Here is a 20,934-nt window from a genome sequence, read left to right on the forward strand (position 1 = left end):
TCGTAACCGTCTTCTCTCAAGTCTCTCGGCATTCCAGCACTGCTTACGTATTTCACTTCTGCCTTCGACAATGAGAGATGAAGTGACGGTGGTGGATACGAAATTTCCTCCCTCTCAAAAGCATTCCCAGCAGTCATCGGCGAGACCTGCAAAAATTCACCTCCAATTCAGGAACTGTTGCTGTTGCAGGGGTCTTAAAATTCATAGAGACACAAAACGTCTATCTTTTTTCTCCCTCTTTCCACCGAGACCGCTGAAAGCGGTTATCCGGACTTGAGTTATGGCACCGATCCAGCAGTGATGCAAGCGCCGCATTCTTCCCTCCTCTGCGGCGCACAGTAATTTAATAAAGAGCAGAAACAGAGAGAGAGCGCAGGCGCCATCTATTAATATACCACGAGCGACGCACCACCTGCAAGGCACTGCGCAGCTTCGGTCACCGGCCTCTCGTCCCGAGGCGGTCTTCTCACTTCGCCACTTCAGCTGGGCTCGCCGTAGAAAAACATTTCTCGAGAGGGAGAGACTGTTACACCGATACCTCAAGAGACAGGGAATGCAAATAAACGCGAAGCGCTTTAAATAAAGACAACAGACTTCTGTTATCATAATCATCAAGAAGTATTCTTCTTCTTCTATTTTCTTTTCATACTCTTATTCTTGGTAGGCAAAACAACAGGAATACTTGATGAATCCATCTTCTTAGTTTCCCCCAGCAAACAGTGCACTTCATCGTCCGTTTACTAAATGATAATGCTTTTTCGCCATTTGACTATTTATTTTTTCAAGGCAATAGAAGTACTCAACGAGTTTTGCTATCTGGGCAGCAAAATAACCGCCGATGGCCAACTAGAGAGGATATTAAATGAACAACAGTAACAGCAAGCATAGCTTTTCTGAAAAAGAGAAATGTAACATCGAATATAGATATAATGTTACGCAGTCTTTCCTGAAGGTATTTGTATGAAGTCTAAGGTATTTGTATGGGGTGCGGCCTTGAAGTGAAACGTGGACGATAAACATTTCAAGAAGAGAACAGAAGTTTTTGAAATGTGGTGCAGAAGAAGAATGACGGACCAGATGGGCAGGCCTCGCAGCTAATGCGGAAGTACTGAATACATGTGGGGAGATAATACATTTGCGGCATGACTTGACTAAAAGGGGGAGCCGGCCGGGGTGGCCGAGCGGTTCTAGGCGCTACAGTCTGGACCCGCGCGACAGCTACGGACGCAGGTTCGAATCCTGCCTCGAGCATGGATGTGTGTGTGATGTCCTTAGGTTAGTTAGTTTTAAGTAGTTCTAAGTTCTAGGGGTCTCATGACCTCACATGTTAAGTCCCACAGTGCTCAGAGCCATGTGAACCATTTGAAAAGGACTCCATAGCCGTTCACGTAATAAATGCAAATGGGTAAGTCTTAACGATAAACTGTGTCGAAAATAGCAGAACTGAAGCGATGAAATCTATCCATGGCGGTCCACCAACAATAATTAACATCGTAATTAATGTTGTGGTTTCGGGTGTTCGGCCGAATTGTTGAGTGCATCTTTATGTACAATACTTCTAAGACAGATCCACTCGTTTTCTTCAGGTGCTGTGAGCTGCAAGCTGAGTGGTAATGCGTACTCGCTGTGAGCTCTCTAACCAGGCAGCAGTTACGCATTAATCAAGCCGAATAGAACGTAAGGTGATGGAGTAAGTTACTTCTTGCGAACAAAAAAAATGGTTCAAATGGCTCTGAGCACTATGGGACTTAACATCAATGGTCATCAGTCCCCTAGAACTTAGAACTACTTAAACCTAACTAACCTAAGGACATCACACAACACCCAGCCATCATCCTGCGAACACAGAACATGTCGAGAAAGAGAAATAAATAACATATCTTAAGAAACCGTTAAACGGTAAAAATGTACAGGCATTGGTTAGCAAGGGCACTTCGTTTACGTTATAGCTGTTGCAGCCACTGAACATAATACAGTGTATAAATTCTGCGCGCTAATGAACAGAAATGTAACAAGGAGCAGAAGAATAAGGGAACGAGAAAAAAATTCAGAGGTTGTTCTATATGTAGCACCGCATATCGGAAGCCATTAGACAGTCTCTGTAGAAACGAATGGGAGAATGAACTGGTGCGGCAATGAAGTCGTGTAACATCCGCCACGAACCATAAATGTCAGCGGGAGAGTAGCGACGTGCGTTTTGCATAAGGAGCCGCAGACGCGACGAAAAGAAAGAAAAGGCGCATGTAACGTCAGTATTGGGGAAGAGCGAGAGGAGGCTTCGCCGGCGCAGGCAGCAGCAGCAGCGACGGAGAAGCGCGCCCGCAGCGTGCTGGAGACGTCGTGCCGGCAGAAAGCAGCCCGGAGACGTCACATGTGTGGGTGGGCGTCGCGGATGTTCCCAGAGGCATCATATCGCCCGCGGGCCGACGCACGCGCACATAAAAAACCACGCAGGACGGCCGTTGTTGCCACGTTGCGACGCGTCATCTGACGTGGCGCCGTCCCAGGCAACGCCAGGCCAGAGGGCGTGGCTCTCGGGCCTCGCAGGAGGAACTGGCAGCATCGTCAAATCTCAGTCTTAGCAAGCACAGATCAGATAATCGCCGAACACGCCCACCCCTGCTTCACCGCTAACAGTATAGGTCTTCATTTCACACAAAGGCTCCGAGGCAGGGAGCACCTACACTACTCGCCATTAAAATTGATACACCACGAAGATGACGTGCTAGAGACGTGAAATTTAACCGACAGGAAGAACTGATTTGAGGAAAGTTTCCAACCAATTTCTCATACACAAACAGCAGTTGACCGGCGTTGACTGGTGAAACGTAGTTGTGATGCCTCGTGTAAGGAGGAGAAATGCGTACCATCACGTTTCCAACTTTGATAAAGGTCGGATTGCAGCCTATCGCGATTGCGGTTTATCGTATCGCGACATTGCTGCTCGCGTTGATCGAGATCCAATGACTGTTAGCAGAATATGGAATCGGTGGGTTCAGGCCGGTAATAAGGAACGCCGTGCTGGATCCCAACGGCCTCGTATCGCTAGAAGTCGACATGACAGGCATCTTATCCGCATGGGCTGTAACGGATTGTGTAGACACGTCTCGATCCCTGAGTCAACAGATGGGGGCGTTTGCTGGGCAACAACCATCTGCATGAACAGTTCGACAACGTTTGCTGCAGCATGGACTGTCAGCTCTGAGACCATGGCTGCGGTTACCCTTGACGCTGCATCACAGGCAGGAGCGCCTGCGATGGTGTACTCAACGACGAACCTGGGTGCACGAATGGCAAATCAGTCATTTTTTCGGATGAATCCAGGTTCTGTTTACAGCACCATGATGGTCGCATCCGTGTTTGGCGACATCGTGTTGAACGCACATTGGAAGCGTGTATTCATCATCGCCATACTGTCGTATCACCCGGCGTAATGGTATGGGGTGCCATTGGTTACGCGTCTCGTTCACCTCTTGTTCGCATTTGCGGCCCTTTGAACAGTGGACGTTACGCTTCAGATGTGTTACGACCCGTGGCTCTACCCTTCGTTCGATCCCTGCGAAACCCTACATTTCAGCAGGATAATGCACGACCGCATTTTGCAGGTCCTGTACGGTCCTTTCTGGATACAGAAAATGTCCGACTGCTGCCCTGGATAGCACATTCTCCAGATCTCTCACCAACTGAAAACGTCTGGTCAATGGTGGCCGTCACAATACGCCAGTCACTATTCTTGATGAACTGTGGTGTCGTGTTGAAGCTGCATGGGCAGTTGTACCTGTACACGCCATCTCAATGCCCAGACGTATCAAGGCCGTTATTACGGCAAGAGGTGGTTGTTCTGAGTACTGATTTCTCAGGATCTATGCACCCAAATTGCGTGATAATGTAATCACATGTCAGTTCTAGTATAATATATTTGTCCAATGAATACCCGTTTATCATCTGCATTTCTTCTTGGTGTAGCAATTTTAATGGGCAGTAGTGTAGCACGTTTCTTAGAGTGTGTGTCATCGACAGAGATAGAAGTATCTTCTGGCATGTCCCTGGGAACTGTATTGGGACGCTAACTGTTCATAATCTTTATTAATGGCCTGGCAGATAATACTAAGAGTAGTAGTAGTAGTAGTAGTAGTAGTAAAAGAAGAAGCAGTAGAAATAATGCTGCTCTTCTGTCCCAAAATGGTTTTATGGAGCTCCCTGCGCTAGTGTATTCTGTGCGGCCCTCATAATTTCCGATTAATCACTGCAATTTCCACTTTCCAGTCACACAACGTCCACCTGTCAAAAGCCTAAATAACCACCATTTGAAGCATTTGCAGAGTCAGTGAGATTCTGGATGGCACTCCTGTGCCGTGCCCAGATGCGCTAGGTTTCCCGGTTGAGGAGCCATGGCGCGACCAGTCCACTCTAGATGGTGCTACGGATTCTCGATTTGGTTTAAAGCCGGGGAGTTTGGTGGCCAGGGAAGTGCGGTAAACTCACCCTTCTGCTCTTGGAGCCACGCACCGACACTACGAGGTGTCTGACATGTTGCTTTGACCTGCTAGCAGACGCCATCGTGCCGAGGAAAAACAATGTGCTGATACACTGTGCCCTCAAGAATGACGAGATCACACAGAAAATGCAAATGGTCAGATGGAACAAAAATCTTGATTCACGTGAAAAGGCCAACTTGTTGCCACTCAGTGGACTTCGAGCAGCCGTACTGGTGTGTAAACTTCAGCCTTCGTCGCCGAAGCCCACCAGTCAGCATGGGTGCATTACCGGGTGCATGCTGCAACGGCCCTTACGCAGCAATGTTCGCTGAACGTTCGTCGAGGAAACACTGTTGCTAGCCGCTTGGTTCATCTGGGCGGTCAGGTACACATCTCCACGGCCATCGTTCACCCCTGTAATCCATGGTCCGTGGTGCACAATTCCCTCGGCACTGGTTTTGGAAAGTGCCATTTCTCCAAGCATGTTATACGTTAACCACAGCGGCAGTCGTAAAGTTTACAAACTTAGCCATTTCGGAAATGCTCCCACCCTTGGCCCGAAAGCCAATATCATGCCACTTTGAACGTCAAATACGTCGCTCCATTTTCGTATTACGACAACGACTGTACTGTTTTCCGCACCCCCGCACCCCCGCACCCCCGCACCCCCGCCCCCTCCCCACACACTTGTTATACCCCCACTCCCCTCTGCTAGTGCCGCCACCTGCTGTCTGTGAGTGGTTATTGCACGTTCACGTCGAATATACGCGGTGGTCACACTAATGTGACTGGACCGTGTAGATCCATTTGAATCTGCTAACTGTAGTCAAGCCTAGGTCTCCCCTTTACAATTCTACCTCCCTTCCCTCCCCCCGCTTCGTTTTATAACTGAATTGACGATTCCTTGATGCCTCAGGATGTGTTGTATCAACCAATCATTTCTTTTAGTCAATTTGCGCCAAAAATTTGTGTTTTCAATTTGTAACATCAATTTCTATTTTCCTCTATTCGGTTCAGCACGTCCTCGTTAGTTACGCGAACCACCCATCTTATCTTCAGCATTCTTCTGCAGGATCACATTTCAAAAGATTCTATTCTCTTCTGGTCTGAGCCAATTATCGTCCAGGTTTCACTGCTATAAGGCAACAGTGCATACAAACATCTCTAGAAAATACATCCTAAGACTTAAATTTAAATATAGTTCTCATTTTCAAAAACGCTGTGTATTATACTCTCTCTGCTTTACACTTTTTGTAGATCACGCAGTGATCTTCAATGCAATACAGACAGAAAAAACTGCACAAATATCCAGTCAGGATTCAAACTGGTGCAAAAATTGGAAATCTGTTTCAAATGTTCAGAAACGTAAAACTGTGTACTTCACAAAACCTATCAACGTAGTTTCCTGTGAAAACAACATCAGTGAGTCACAACTGGAATCAGTCAACCTGGGTTAACAATGTGTAGAGATATTAAATGCAATGACGACACACGCTTTGTCGAAAGTACTGCTACTGGTAGACTCCGATTCACTGACAAGGTATGGAGAAAACGCAGTCTGTGTTCAAACGCGATTGTAAATTTCATCTTACCAAATTGTTCGATTGTGTAGTACGCGTAACAAACAGGAAATTAGATGATACGAACGTATCCACAGAACGCCGGCACGAATGGTCACAGGCTTGTTTTTACTGACACGAGATCGTCACAAATATGATGAAAAGTTTATTGACAGACTGTTGAAAACAGACGCTAATCATCCCGCGAGAGGCTACTTACAAAGTTTCTAGAACTAGACTCAAGTGAACATCTTGGAGATATTCTTCAGGCCCCTACCTATCGCTCCCCTACGATTATTATTATTAGTATTATTATTGTTATTTTCACCTTTGAGCCTTACTGAATCACGAGTTGTATGACTAAGGGCACTTCCGGAGATTTATTTCATTTTTTTTATTCATTCTTTCAGAACGGGCTCTTTCCCGCTTGTCGTATCAAGTTCATGCCAAATTTTTGGAGTTTTTCTGCCAGTCCAAATATCCATCCGTGAATTTTCTGTGTGCTATATCAAGTCGCCGCTTCTCGCCTCACGTTTTTCTTTCTACTGCACCCATCCATTCTATTGTTTCGCCAGCCGCGGTGGCCGAGCGGTTCTAGGCGCTACAGTCTGGAACCGCACGACCGCTACGGTCGCAGGTTCGAATCCTGCCTCGGGCATGGATGTGTGTGATGTCCTTAGGTTAGTTATATTTAAGTAGTTCCAAGTTCTAGGGGACTGATGACCTCAGAAGTTAAGTCCCATAGTGCTGAGAGCCGTTTGAACCATTTTTTCTATTGTTTCAATTTTAACTTTACTGTGATTTCCGCAGTATTCCACAGTCTGTCAAATCATTCTGGTTGGTTCTATTCGCTAAATATGCCCAAAAAATTTTTGCTTGAATTTTTTCATATACGAATTCCTTTATCTGCTCTTAGTCTGCCAACGTTAACGTCGTCCTGAAGGAGTGATTAAAGACATTTTTAAAAGAACTATTTTACTAACAAATCGAAACTCAATTATAATGTCTCTGAATGAATATCTACACAACTACATACAACAGAAATATCTCTCCTATGATGCTGTCAGTGATGTGCCTACACGCTACACGACGAACCCTAAACTCGTGATAGGCAGCGGCGTGAAGATCTGGGACGTTACTGGGTCAGTGCCGCCGGCGTGTGACAGCTGACGTGCTGCTGGTGAAGACTGCGACGAATTGGACCGTGTCGGCACCGTTGAGCGCCGAGACGAAACTGTTGGTATTGCTAGATTGTAGCGCTGGGACTGAACTGCTGCGACCAGACGCAACTGACTGAACTGCCAATACTGCCGACCTGAGGCATACGGGGCAATTGACTTCGCACGGTCCGGCGGTAGCCTAAATAATCGGTAGCAGATGGATACCCGTGCTGCGGTGGGAGGGCAATTGACGTGACATAGCAAAATAGTGACCTGCCGACAGCGCTCTCTGCCGCGACAGGCACACTGCCTGTCGGCGACGTTGGCGCCCCCAGACGTTGTGGAAGCGACGTGTAACTCCATGGTAAACACCCCAGGCCACACAAGGAAAATACCTCAGTGCTTATGTTAGCTACATCCCCACGTCCTCCTGGCGACACGGCTGCCGCAGAAGTAAAGCTGTGAGGAGGGGGCATGACTCGTGCTTGGGTAGCTCAGTTTGTAGAGCACTTGCCCGCGAAAGGCAAAGGTCCTGAGTTCGAGTCTCGGTCCGGCACACAGTTTTAATCTGCCAGGAAGTTTCATCTCTGTTTCTGCTTAAAACGACTGTTTAAGCTCTGTAAATACACTCTGGTTTGATGACTGTGTTGCAGTGTCTCAGTTTTGTGTACCTATTTATTCATCAGATTCCTCGGGCCGGTGGGGGCCAAAACTACTTAGTCATGGAACAACACAGTACAAAGTTTACACAACGATCATTAGAAGACTTATAAACAAAAGAAATTAACAAATAAATGGAACAGGAGACCAGTTATGGTAGAGTATACGAATAAATAAAGCATTCAAGAGAAAAGTTCTTAACTAGTCCGAAGCCTCCCCCTGCAGTAATATACTACAAGAAAACGTTTCAAATCACATTAGAAGACTTGGGCTTTGTCACTGAATTATTTCCTTTCTGCTGGAAGCCTATTAAAAAATGAACCCTGCTGAACTGTGCAAACCTTACTGAAGAATGTTTAAGGAAGTGTCATCTAAGTGCAAATCGTTTTTCCGTGTAGTGTCCATTGAGCGACTGTTACACTTTATTCTGAATAAGTCAATATTGTCAACGACAAATCCCATGGTCGAATATACAGGATCACTCAGCGACCCCTACCGCTGCGTTTCCTGCAACCCACAACGCCTTCAAATACTGACAAGGGAACCTCCCCATCGCACCCCCCTCAGATTTAGTTATAAGTTGGCACAGTGGATAGGCCTTGAAAAACTGAACACAGATCGATTGAGAAAACAGGAAGAAGTTGTGTAGAACTGTGAAAAAATAAGCAAAATATACAAACTGAGTAGTTCAAGGGAAGATAAGCAACAATAAGGACAGTAGGAACGCAGGAGCGCCGTGGTCTCGTGGTAACGTGAGCAGCTGCGGAACGAAAGGTCCTAGGTTCAAATCTTCCATCAAGTGTAAATTTTAATTTTTTATTTTCAGTTTATGTGACAAACTATGTTTTCATCACTTTTTTGGGAGTGATTATCACATCCACAAGAAAACCTAAATCGGGCAAGGTAGACGAATCTTTTTACCCATTCGCCAAGTGTACAAGTTAGGTAGGTCGACAACATATTCCTGTCATGTGACGCACATGCCGTCACCAGTGTCGTATAGAATATATCAGATGTGTTTTCCTGTGGAGGAATCGGTTGACCTATGACCTTACGAGCAAATGTTTTCTGTTCCCATTGGAGAGGCATGTCCTTTCGTCTACTAATCGCAAGGTTTTGCAGTGCGGTCGCAAAACACAGACACTAAACTTATTACAGTGAACAGAGATGTCAATGAACGAACGGACAGATCATAACTATGCAAAAATAAAGAAAGTAAACTTTTCAGTCGAGGGAAGACTTGAACCAAGGATCTCTCGTTCAGCAGCTGCTCACGCTACCACGGGACCACGGCGCTTCTAAGCACACTTCGTCCATGAAGTTGCTTATGTGGCCCATGGACTACTCAGTTTGTATATTTTGCTTATTTTTTCACAGTTCCACACAACTTCTTCCTGTTTTCTCAATTGATCTGTGTTCAGTTTATCAAGGCCTATCCACTGTGCCAACTTATAACTAAATCTGAGGGAGGTGCGATGGGGAGGTTCCCTTGTGAGTGCAAGATTTTCATATTCTCTTCCTCACTACAAACAAACTATTGGTCGAACAGAAAAGAAAACTAACAGGACCGTTTTGTAGGAATTTTAACATAATTACACTACTGGCTATTAAAATTGCTATACCACGAAAATGACGTACTACAGACGAGAAATTTAACCGACAGGGAGAACATGTTGTGATACGCAAATGATTAGCTCTTCAGAGCATTAACACAAGGTTGGCGCCAGTGGCGACACCTACAATGTGCTGACATGAGGAAAGTTTCCAACCGATTTCTCATACACAAACAGCGGTTGACAGGCGTTGCTTGGTGAAACGTTGTTGTCATGCCTCGTGTAAGGAGCAGAAATGCATAACATCGCGTTTCTAACTTTGATAAAGGTCGGATTGTCACCTATCGCGATTACGGTTTATCGTATCGCGACATTGCTGCCCGCGTTGGTCGAGATCCAATGACTGTTAGCAGAATATGGAATCGGTGGGCTCAGGAGGGTAATACGAAAAGCCGTGCTGGATCCCAACGGCCTCGTATCACTAGCAGTCGAGATGACAGGCATCTTATCCACATGGCTGTAACAGATCGTGCAGCCACGTCTCTATCCCTGAGCCAACAGATGGGGACGTTTGCAAGGCAACAACCATCTGCAAGAACAGTTCGACGACGTTTGCAGCAGCATGGACCATCAGCTTCGAGCCCATGGGTGCGGTTACCCTTGACGCTGCATCACAGACAGGAGCGCCTGCGATGGTGTACTCAACGACGAACCTGGGTGCACGAATGGCAAAACGTCATTTTTTCGGATGAAAGCAGATTCTGTTTACAGCATCATGATGGTCGCATCCGTGTTTGGCGACATCGCGGTGAACGCACATTGGAAGCCATATTGGCGTATCACCCGCGTGATGGTATGGGGTGCCATTGGTTACACGTCTCGGTCACCTCTTGTTCGCATTGACGGCACTTTGAACAGTGGACGTTACATTTCAGATTTGTTACGACCCGTGGCTCTACCCTTCATTTGATCCCTGCGAAACCCTACATTCCAGCAGGATAATGCACGACCGCATGTTGCAGGTCCTGTACGGGCCTTTCTGGATACAGAAAATGTTCAACTGCTGCCCTGGCCAGCACATTCTCCAGATCTCTCACCAACTGAAAACGTCTGGTCAATGGTGGCTGTCACAATACGCCATTCACTATTCTTGATGAACCGTGGTATCGTGTTGAAGCTGCATGGGCAGCTGTACCTGTACACGCCATCCAAGCTCTGTTTGACTCAATGCCAAGGCGTATCAAGGCCGTTATTACGGCCAGAGGTGGTTGCTCTGGGTACTGATTTCTCAGGATCTATGCACCCAAATTGCGTGAAAATGTAATCACATGTCAGTTCTAGTATAATATATTTGTCGAATGAATACCCGTTTATCATCTGCAATTCTTCTTGGTGTAGCAATTTCAATGGCCAGTAGTGTAAATTATGTACTGGGATACGTTTTCGCTAGAGGTCGTAGTTTTCGAATTAACCATAAAAATGTACGAAAGTGCCTTCAAACGTGTTTTCCTTGAATAACTCCGAAGTTTTATGTACAGGGATCGACAGAGTTAGAATTCCGAGAACACAAACAACGGTCTACTCGAAGTTTGCTTGCTGACGACAGATAACGCTCTTGGTAAGCGGATGGAGTTGTATTTTCAAACTAATCCAATGAGAACGGCAATGTTCATCGCTTCAGCCGCTCGACGGCAATGTCTCTGCAGAGTTTCCATAGTTTCCCGGTAACTGAGTTCTGGCGAGGTTTTCTGCAGTAATGTTTGAATAAGAGTACAGGGTTTGAGAGAGGATACAAGAGAGACCCAGGAGAGCCGCGATTACGCCGCGCGCAAAAGCCCGCGGCGCCGGTGAGGGCTTGTCAGAGGCAGGCGGTCGCGCGCGACACGGCTGCGGGGCACGGCCGTGCGTCTGCGCTCGCCACGGCCGGCGCGGCCATTCGTTAGGCCGGCCAATTAGCGGACGGCGGACCCCAGGCGCCGGCAAATCTGGCGCGCCCGCCATGATGAAGTGCCGGCGGCGCAGATTAGCGTACAACACACCACACCACACGCTGCTGTCCGCCCGCGAAGCGCGCCGCGACCCCCACACCCCACCAGTCGCCACACTCGTTGCTACGAAAGCTGACACGGCGTGACAGTTGTAGAAACACTAGCAGCCCCAGCGGCGAGAAAGCCAGCTGCCTCCAAACGTCATATACGATCTAACAGCAATGTCTATCTTTAATTTTTTTTCTACTTAATTTACGAAATATTTACCATTTGGGTGGTGCATAAGTTCGTAGCGTTTTTGTTTTGCATGTTGGTATTTTGGTTGCTATGGTTTACACTACTGGCCATTAAAATTGCTACACCAAGAAAATATGCAGATGATAAACGGGTATTCATTGGACAAATATATTACACTAGAACTGACATGTCATTACAAAAAAAATGATTCAAATGGCTCTGAGCACTATGGGACTTAACATCTGAGGTCATCAGTCCCCTAGAACTTAGAACTACTTAAACCTAACTAACCTAAGGACATCACACACATCCATCCCCGAGGCAGGATTCGAACCTGCGACCGTAGCGGTCACGCGGTTCCAAACTGAAGCGCCTAGAACCGCACGGCCACTCCGGCCGGCCATGTCATTACATCTTCACGCAATTTGGGTGCATAGATCCTGAGATATCAGTACCCAGAACAACCTCCTCTGGCCGTAATAACGGTCTTGATACGCCTGGGCATTGAGTCAAGCAGAGCTTGGATGGCGTGTACAGGTACAGCTGCCCATGCAGCTTCAACACGATGCCACAGTTCGTCAAGAGTAGTGGCTGGCGTATTGTGACGAGCCAGTTGCTCGGCCACGATTGACCAGACGTTTTCAATTGGTGAGCGATCTGGAGAATGTGCAGGCCAGGGCAGTAGTCGAACATTTTCTGTATCCAGAAAGGCCCGTACAGGACACGCAACACGCGGCCGTGCATTATCCTGCTAAAATGTAGGATTTCGCAGGAATCGAACGAAGAGTAGAGCCACGGGTCGTATCACATCTGAAATGTAACGTCCACTGTTCAAAGTGCCGTCAATGCGAACAAGAGGTGACCGAGACGTATAACCAATGGCACCTCATACCATCACGCCGGGTGATACGCCAGTATGGCGATGACGAATACACGCTTCCTATGTGCGTTCACTTCGATGTCGCCAAACACGGATGCGACCATCATGATGCTGTAAACAGAACCTGGATTCATCCGAAAAAATGACGTTTTGCCATTCGTGTACCCAGGTTCGTCGCTGAGTACACCATCACAGGCACTGCTGTCTGTAATGCAGCGTCAAGGGTGACTGCAGCCATGGCGTCCGAGCTGATAGTCCCTGCTGCTGCAAACATAGTCGAACTGTTCGTGCAGATGGTTGTTGTCTTGCAAACGTCCCCATCTGTTGACTCAGGGATCGAGACGTGGCTGCACGATCCGTTACAGCCATGCGGACAAGATGCCTGTCATTTCGAGTGCTAGTGATAAGAGGCCATTGGGATCCAGCACGACGTTCCGTATTACCCTCCTGAACGCACCGATTCAATATTCTGCTAACCGTCGTTGGCTGTCGACCAACGCAAGCAGCAATGTCGGGATACGATAAACCGAAATCGCGACAGGCTACAATCCGACCTTTATCAAAGTCGGAAACGTGATGGAACGCAATTCTCCTCCTTACACGAGGCATGACAACGTTTCACCAGGCAACGCCGGTCAACTTCTGTTTGTTTATGAGAAATCGGTTGGAAACTTTCTTCATGTCAGCACGTTGTAGGTGTCGCCACCGGCGCCAACCTTGTGTGAATTCTCTGAAAAGCTAATCATTTGCATATCACAGCATCTTCTTCCTCTCGGTTAAATTTCGCGTCTGTAGCACGTTATCTCCGTGGTGTAGCAATTGTAATAGCCAGTAGTGTATTTATCGACAGTCATTTTTTCGTTCTAGTACACTGTTGCTATTTAAGTTTACATATCGTCATTTTGTCATTTGGACATACTGACTGGAGCTGTGGATGCTAGAAAATGGAGTCCCACGTAGAGAAATCGCAACATTTCCGTGATATTATTCTGTCAACAGAGGGGGTACAGCAAAGGAGGCAGCCAGAAACATTGCGCCGTGTTTGGGGATAACGCCACTGGACAGAGCAGACAGAGCACGGCAAGAAAATGGTTTTCTCGTTTTAAGGGGGATCGTTTTGACATTACTGACTTCAACGGTCCAAATCAATGTACTCGAGAACTGGCAGATGTTATGAACCGTAATCATTCCACCACCGTGCGACATTTGCATCTAATGGGGAAGGTTCTAAAATCGGCTGTATGGGTACCGCAAGCTCTAAGCCACAATCACAAAAAATCTGCGTGTCGTCATATGATCATCTCATTAACAAAAATCAGCGGGTCGCCCGCCATATGTGAATCTCTGTTAGCTCGTCGTCAATTGTCTCTTGAACAACACCGAACATTCCTATCCTGTGTTTTAGTGGTGAGGAGAAATGGTGTCTTTAAGCTAACACACTCAAAAGAAAGGAATGGTTGAGCACAAACAAAGCAGGAACTCCCTGTATAAAGCCCTGCGCGCATGCACAGAGCGTAATGTCAAGCATCCGGTGGTACATCGACGATGTGGTGTACTACGAATTTCTTACTCGAGTTGTAACCATCACTGCTGACATTTATTGTCAAAAACAGAGGTGTCTTGCAGAAGCAATCCAAGAACAACGACCAGAAAGACTGCGTGAAGTGATGGTACTCAACGAAAACGCCCGCCCCGCATTCACTATACACAAAAGTTGGGTTTGGAAGTCATTCCGCACTCAACTTATTCATCAGATCTTGCGCCCTCTGATATTCACCTTTTCCGATCTCTATAGAGCAATCTTCAAGGTACTTAATTTCCGGATGAAAATGCGCTCAAAACCACGTGGTTTCTACAGTCGCGGAATCGAAGTTACACCAGCTTTGGCAGACTGTTGTAAACAGTGAAGGAGAATATATTATGGACAACTGAAGTCTCTGTTATGTGTATCAGTTTCGTTTATTAAATTTATGGAAAAGCGAACATAAGTAGCAACCCAATATATTACTGCATGCCAAGAACTGGTGAAATATCAAGAGATGCGAATTATCGTAAAATAAATATAACAAGCGCTGTGCCGGCTGAAAATATATTCGCCGGTAGAACGGTGGGATGTTTGGTTTGCTCCGGGAGAAGACTGAGTGGATACTATAACACATACATTATTAATTCACTTTATTACAACCCAGATAGGAAGAATTACTTAACTTTGTACATTCTATTTCCACACGAATGTCGCAAGTATTTAAAACTATCTCGTGATATGACCAAAATTACAAGTCTCTTCACCTGAAGTACAATTGACATAACTTCACTTACAGTTCTCCCTAAGGTACTGATTACACAGCTGGCCTACTAGACCGTCTTGCTCGATGATTGCGATATGGGCCGAGCGGTCTTGTGTTCGATTGCAAGTGAACGAGCTGTTGCGGCGGCGTAGCGAAACGTTTGCAGGCGTGATTACGCTGGAGTCGCTCATTCGTCGAAGCGGATTGCAGCAACTATCCTTTCTTGTGGTTGCGTTGCGAGGTACCAATCTCGCTTTGGGACTCGCTCTTTGGACGACACCACAACAAGAGCCGAAACTCACCAATGAATTGACACAAGCTACAAACAAAGTATTCATGAAAAAATACTGTCCAAATCGAATAGAACTGTAGATTGCCCAGCTTAAAGTTAGGGAACATAAACACGGTATTTCAACGTACGAAATGCATGTATTTCTGTACTGACTGATCATATCGTGCCAGGTAGTTTCCTTGACACGCTACAATTTAGATAGGATCTGATACGCTCGTATGAAACCTACAGGCAGATTAAAACTGTGTGCTGAACCGAGACCCGAACTCTGGAAATTTGCCTTTCGCGGGCAAGTGCTCTACCATCTGAGCTACCCAAGCACGACTCACGCCCCGTCCTCACAGCTTTACTTCAGCCAGTACCTCGTCTCCTACTTTCCAAACTTTACAGAAGCTCTCCTGCGAACCTTGCAGAACTAGCACTCCTGAAAGAAAGGATATTGAGGAGACATGGCTTAGCCACACCCTGGGGGATGTTTCAAGAATGAGATTTTCACTCTGCAGCGGAGTGTGCGCTGATATGAAACTTCCTGGCAGATTAAAACTGTGTGCCGGACCGAGACTAGAACTCGGGGAGTGAGTTGTGCTTGGGTAGCTCAGATGGTAGAGCACTTGCCCGCGAAAGGCAAAATCCTTTTACTGTTTGATTATAGAATTGCCAAACGATTATGGAAGCAGTCACATCCATGATACGTCAGAGTATGGGTACGAAGCGATTAACCATGGAATGACATCACGAAATTAATCATAGGAAGGCAGATGTCAGACTGAGATTCACTAGAAGAATCCTCAAGAATGTTCCACCCACGAAGGAGGTGCCTTAGAAAAACCGCCGGCCAGAGTGAACGAGCGGTTCTAGGCGCTGCAGTCTGGAGCCGAGCGACTGCTACGGTCGCAGGTTCGAATCCTGCCTCGGGCATGGATGTGTGTGATGTCCTTAGGTTAGTTAGGTTTAATTAGTTCCAAGTTCTAGGCGACTGATGACCTCAGAAGTTGCATAGTGCTCAGAGCCATTTGAATCTTACAAAAACCTCGTCCGATCAATACTTGAATATTGGTGGTCGGTCTGGGATTCGTATCAAACAGGACTGATAGAAGAGAAGATCCAATGACAGAGCGACTCGTTCCGTCACGGGTTTGTTTAGTGAAGTGCGATAGCGTTACTGATGTACTCAACGAACTCCAGAGGTAACCGCTACAAAAAAAGCGTTGTGCTTTCCGGTGTGGCTCTTATGTATAATTTCTGTGACGGGTATGGCGGTTCCGTTGTCTTTTTTTATGCACAATAATTATGAAGCAAATGAAAGCCTTGTTTAGTTTGTGCTTAAAATTTGTCTGTTGATAGCGGGTATAGTTAGGGACAGTCGGTCTAAATGACGAAGATATCATGTGCTAAGAGATATCCATTACAAACATCATACTGCCTTGAACTGGACATAAGGTTCCACCTCATTATCGATCAACTATACGCATTTTAACTGGTTAGGTTAGTGAAAAGCATTTAAGGCCAGCTAAGACAACCGATCAGTTCGAAACTGTCATGAAGTATGTTAGTTTACAAGGCATTTTACAGGTCCCTTACAACATCGATTGAATGCCCTCGCTCCATTCACCAGGAAGCCGATGAAAAGAATTTGAGTAGGCACAGACATGTACAAACGACCATGATTACAAGATTTCTATCAACTTCTTACGTAAGTGTAATTTTCTGTGTCGAGCATCATATAAGAAGGCAACAGTTAAGCGATACAATATTCTTGTGCAGAGTCCTAAGACATCGTTTTATTCCGCCCAGAATTAAGACATCGTTTTATTCCGCCCAGAATTAAGACATCGTTTTATTCCGCCCAGAATTAAGACATCGTTTTATTCCGCCCAGAATTAAGACATCGTTTTATTCCGCCCAGAATTAAGACATCGTTTTATTCCGCCCAGAATTAAGACATCGTTTTATTCCGCCCAGAATTAAGACATCGTTTTATTCCGCCCAGAATTAAGACATCGTTTTATTCCGCCCAGAATTAAGACATCGTTTTATTCCGCCCAGAATTAAGACATCGTTTTATTCCGCCCAGAATTAAGACATCGTTTTATTCCGCACAGAATTAAGACATCGTTTTATTCCGCACAGAATTAAGACATCGTTTTATTCCGCCCAGAATTAAGACATCGTTTTATTTCGCCCAGAATTAAGACATCGTTTTAGGTGAGAATACAAACCTACATGAGAAGTAGTTAGTTTGTGCACGTCATCGCCTTGAACACACAATACATTATTTTACGAAAATGCACCTTGTTCTCTATAACACAGAGAAGCACGAGTAACTGCTAGAAATGAGGTTGATTCTCGGAGGTAGAATTTACTTGCGTCTCCAGTCGAGAAAAAATTGTCAGTTACATTTGACTGACTTTTGTAACCTATGTAAACAAAATGAGTGTCGGTTGTAATCTTAATCGAGGACCACGTGTCTTTAAGACGAGCAGCCACATCTGTAACAGGGTACCGCACATCTGTAGACCCGTCCCATTAGCTTCTTCACTCATACGTATGTACCACAGACGCGGGTTCAGGTGACGCTCGTGAAAAGGAATGTCGCACTGCAGTCGATAGAGTTCTCAAGACACGTTTCACAAAGGTACTGCCTCACTAGCGTGGTGGAATGCACGGGACCCCACCCTAGCTGAAACGTTCATTTATCTTGCTGACGTGGACCAGGTAAGTACCGGGAACAGGAGTCCTAAGTACCGCGTTCCAGCAAGGTTTTCAAAACTTCCCTATTTTATTAAATTTTTAAGACAGATCGATATGGGAATTATTACCTTCATTAGCTTCTAGATTTGAGGCTAGCTGTTCTCGGGGGTGACTCCTACGTTTTCCCATAACTTCCCCTCGATCATCGGCCTAATGAATATTAATTCTGAAACTAGCCAGAAAATTACTGTACACCGCAGCTGCGTTCGCGAACGCCCTGTTCCGTCACCAGCGGATATTGAGATATCAGTGTTAGAAACGTGTGCATATTGTATCAATCATCAGGCTCGCTTGAAGCCCTTGACTACGTGATTTGTTTCACATGCCGATGATGACTCAAGTACAAGCACTGTTTTATGTTACGGACTGGAACTCGAGCCCATGACTTACTGTGGGCGACGCCCTTACCAACAGAGCTGTGCTGGAACATCTCAAAGCCTACCACACTGCTCCAATTTAATGTGCTTCTCTCTGGTAGTTTCGAAACTCCTTATAAGTCTTCCTGCACACTCCGCTAGATTAGTGCTCCTGAGAAACTTTCATGTACCATGTAACGTAGCACATATGCCGGCGAGATATCAACCAGATGGCAGTTCTCAGATGTGTAACTTAAGAGCTGGTTCGGCTGAAGGGCCAGGGTGAAGGACGAACACTAAGGCTTTCACGGCAGGCAGGGAGGTCGCCGACAAAGCGAGTACTCAGCGGCAGCTGATCTGCGGTTTTTCCCAAGAAGCAGGAAGCGGCTGATCGACTGCAAGGTCTGGGTCTGATGTCAGGGATCTGTACAATGGCAGCAGCACTTGCAACATGATGGGAGATGGCTACCTTCAAATTTCCAAAAATGGACATACAAAATCAGTAGTTTTTGACTTTTTCACGTTAAAAGTAAAACGTTCTCGGAAAAACTATTTTCGCCACGTATGCAGCTTGTTTCGTTTACAAACAGTACGTTCTTTTCAGTAGCGCAGCATATGGCGCAACTGGACACGATTTTATTTATTTTATTTATTTATTTATTTATTTATTTTGCGTGGAACGACGGAAAAGTCTGCATTGTCCACGACAAAGAATTGCGGCAACTTGTATGAACAATGCATCAGTGCGTACTAAGGGTATTGTCACGAGCTACGCATCTACATCACGCATGTTTTTCTTTTCTTATTTTATTTGGAAACATATTAATAAAGTCATGATACGGTCCCATTATTATCGTGAGAGGTCACTTCAACGCCAGTTCATTATGCAACACACAACTTCATGTGTCCAAACAACTATCCTGGCGTGTGCCGCATATGGTTCAAATGGCTCTGAGCACTATGGGACTAAACTTCTGAGGTCAGCAGCCGCACGGTTCCGGACTGAGCGCCTAGAACCGCGAGACCACCGCGGCCGGCCCATTCATTATGTTGTTCACACTACATTACCCGCAATATATATTTTCTGATTTGTTGTTAGATCCATCCCATTACCTCTATTTGATTTTTTGTTTACATCCCTGTACCCACTAGATCAGGCTGTTCCAACCGAGCTCCAGGGAGCCGGAGCGCTCCGGAGCGCTCACTGCGGCAGCTCTGAGCCCGCGTGGAGGGGGAAAGCGAACTCACTGTTCCCTGGCCGCATGCAGCCGTAATAACCCGTGCTCAATGACAGCTATGACTAGCCGCGGTAGCTCTGTACCCCTATTGGAGGATACCTTTCTATTCATCGAGAGGGATGGTCGACCGCAGTGTTTTGTATGTCCTAAAGTATTTAACTCTGCGAAGAGGTACAATATATAGCATTAAATACAGTTAGGTAGAAGGCGTTGCACGCAGAGAACTGGTAGCCAGGGTTAAGAACGACATACCAGTAGACGTATGTTTAAAAACGGATTCGTAATACGGAGGGTATCAAAACATGCAACATAGTTCGTGTTCTGTAATGCGTTTATAATTTTCAGGTGAATGAGAGCGGAGAAAACACTACTGAATCTGCAATTCGAGCAAGCTACAGGGGCGCTCACATCACTGCGACGAGTGGAAAGCTGTTTTCGGTGGGACCACTCGTAAAATCGTGCATGGTAGCAGTTGCACAATGTTTGTTTCCAAGGGAGGTGCAGGCAATTGAAGGTGTTTGCCTGTCGAAGCAAACAATGTCTCGTCGAATCCTGAACGTGGCGGCAGATTTAGAGACACAGCTCAGGAAAAAGGCGGAGAGCGTTGTTGCATTTTCGTTAGCGCTTGACGAAAGCACCGACATATCGGACTGTGCTCAGCTTGCAGTCTTTGTGCGTGGTGTCGACATGGAGCTGCAAGTAACTGAAGAACTCTTGGATGTGGTACAACTCGATTACACCGCAACAGGGCGTGACATTTTTGAAGCTGTTTGTGAATCAGTGGTAATATGAATTTGCCGTGGGATAAGCTCCATTGTGTAGCGACAGACGGTGCACCACAAATGATCGCGCGTCACCAAGGTTTTGCTTCTCGTTTGAAAAATAAACTCAGGGACGAATTCGGGAAAGACATTTTGACTCTTCATTTTTATATTCACCAAGAGGCACTGTGTGCTGAAACAGTAGAGCTAGGTGGCGTAATGAAAGATGTCGTGAAGTGTGTGAATTTTGTGCGGCTTCAAAGGATTCCTGAAAGATGTGGAAGCGGAGTATGGGGATATATCTTACCACAGTACAGTTCGTTGGCTGAGTCGGGGAAAAGTTCTTGGTTTTCTTTGCCATTAGTGAGGAAATACCCCTTTTCTCGAAATGAAAGGGGAAGAAATGCGTTGTCTGAAAGATATGAAATGGATGTCAGACCTGGCGTTCCTAGCTGACATAACTATGCATCCGAATAATTTAAAACTGTCATCGCAGGGCAAAGAGCAGCTAATCGCTGACATGCAAGACCAGATCAAAGTGTTCATGGAAAAGTTACGTTTATTTGAGAGGCAGATGAGTAATGGACATCTAACGTTCTTCAATCATCTTGCTTCTTTAAAACTACCTGAAGGTACTACTTTCGGCGATTTCCAACCAAACTTAAAGCAGCTCATCACGTCGTTTGAAACACGATTCCGAGACCTCACTAGTTTGGAAATGGAACTTAAGGTG

Source organism: Schistocerca serialis, chromosome 4 (assembly GCF_023864345.2).
Source record: "Schistocerca serialis cubense isolate TAMUIC-IGC-003099 chromosome 4, iqSchSeri2.2, whole genome shotgun sequence".
In the NCBI taxonomy this organism is placed as follows: domain Eukaryota; kingdom Metazoa; phylum Arthropoda; class Insecta; order Orthoptera; family Acrididae; genus Schistocerca; species Schistocerca serialis.